The sequence below is a fragment of the Bufo bufo genome, chromosome 1, assembly GCF_905171765.1.
Source record: "Bufo bufo chromosome 1, aBufBuf1.1, whole genome shotgun sequence".
Lineage (NCBI taxonomy): Eukaryota > Metazoa > Chordata > Amphibia > Anura > Bufonidae > Bufo > Bufo bufo.
This window is the reverse complement of record NC_053389.1, coordinates 90,416,268-90,418,298: the sequence shown is the minus strand read 5'-3', so window position 1 is coordinate 90,418,298 and position 2,031 is coordinate 90,416,268. Positions and strand designations below refer to the sequence as shown.

Genomic DNA, 2,031 nt, shown 5'->3' with positions numbered 1-2,031 from the left:
CAGGCTATAGCTACTAGAGAGGGGTCGTTGATCCAGGGAGTTATTCTGATTGCCTGATTGGAGTCGGGAAGGAATTTTTTATTCCCCTAAAGTGAGGAAAATTGGCTTCTACCTCACAGTTTTTTTTTTTGCCTTCCTCTGGATCAACTTGCAGGATAACAGGCCGAACTAGATGGACAAATATCTTTTTTTGGCCTTATGTACTATGTTACTATGTTACTATAAGGAGATTTTTGTGGCCAAACCACGAAATAGTTGGAATGTTTAGTTTTTCTATGCTGGATGTAATAGATTTTAGCAGGGGGGAATAATTGAGTGCAAAGAGTTCAGATGTGTTGGGGCTTATTTAAATAGGTTAGAAAAGGGGATGACCAATCAAATGGAGAATCCTTTTTTAAGTTTTGCTGTGTTGATAAAGGGATCTTGAAACATATCACTAATGATTTTTTTTATTTATTTTTTTTATCTTTTTTTTATGGTTCCATATTTTATATTTCCTCCAACCTAAGTTACTTAAAAACATGAATGACTGAAATAAAAAATAAAGGAGCATTGAGTCCCAACGAGTCAGCCCATACTACCACAGGCGCACTACAGATGGTTCACTGCAGGCGCCGAAGGAAGTATTTGGGTATAAGGGAATGATTTATGTTAACATGGAAAGCTGGTGAGATGTAATCAAATTGGTTCCCAAGATTAACCAGTAAGCTAACCAGTTACAACTTATAAATAAAGGGTGTGTTTGACAAAAAAATAGAAAGTCCATGAACGCTCTGGGTATGTTACATTTTACAGCATGCCAGGTCACAGACATGGGGACATGTTTAGATGACTTTCTTCAGCTCATCATACAAGACTAGCACGAAAGCACCACCCATTCCTCTCAGAACATTGGACCAAGCACCCTTGAAGAAAGCCATTGAGCCTTCATCACGTGCAATCTTCTTCCAGCAGTCAATTGTGCCAGAGTACACGTATCAGCTCCTTTCCTTCCAGACTGCATCATCATACGACGACGGACTGTGTCGAATGGGTAGGAGGCAAAACCCGCCACTGCTGTCACTGACTGAGCAATCATCCAGCTGATAAAGATGTGTGTGTTCTTAGGATCTGGAAGCATACCTTTAGCTGTATCATAGATGCCAAAGTAGGCAGCTCTGTAAATGATGATGCCCTGGACAGACACATTGAAGCCCTGGTACAGGCCTTTAAGCCCATCGGATCTGAAGATCTTAGCCAAGCAGTCGCCAAGACCCTTGAATTCTCTATCAGCACCAGCTTTGCCCACATCAGCAGCAAGACGGGTTCTGGCAAAGTCAAATGGGTAGACAAAGCACAGAGAAGTTGCACCAGCAACACCACCGGAGGCCAGGTTTCCAGCAAAGTAACACCAGAACTGGGTCCTCTTGTCAACATTATCAAGGAAGATCTTCTTGTACTTGTAAGCGAAGTTCAGGGCCTGGGTTGGGAAGTATCTGATCACATTGGCAAGGTTACCACGCCAGAAGGATAAGAAGTCTTGTTCTTTGGGGATACGGACAACACAGTCCATGATTCCTTTGTATTGCTTGTCAACTGTGATCTGTTTGCTTGCATGTTGGACTTGCAGCAGCAGCTTGACTCTTTCAATGGGTGCTACAGCGGTCTTAGAGATAGCAGCGGCCACACCGCCGGCCAAGAAGTCCTTGGCGAAGGAGATGTCTGCGTCGGTCATGGTGATCGCTGGATGGACAGGCGTGTGGCTCTTGCTGCAGCACTGAGCTTCCGAGGGCTGGGCATCACTAATGATTTTTGCTTGTTAATTTTGAAGTTAGAAAGGAGGCTATAAGTGTCCAAATGTTTTTGGATCACAGGAAGCGAGTTTTTTGGGTTAGAGGTCATGATCATAATATCATCCGCGAAGGCAGCTAATTTATGTTCCTGACCTCCCAGCACTATTCCTCGGATTTCTGGGACTGCTCTCAGTTTGAGAAGAAGGGCTTCCAGGGCTAAGACAAAGAGAAGAGGGGAAAGGGGGCATCCTTGTCGGGT

At 43.9% G+C, this 2,031-nt stretch overlaps 1 pseudogene; it reads right to left on the bottom strand.

Moving 5' to 3' along the window:
• Nucleotides 1-476: 476 nt before the first annotated feature.
• LOC120997028 lies at nucleotides 477-1,774 on the bottom strand (annotated as a pseudogene).
• Nucleotides 1,775-2,031: the final 257 nt, after the last annotated feature.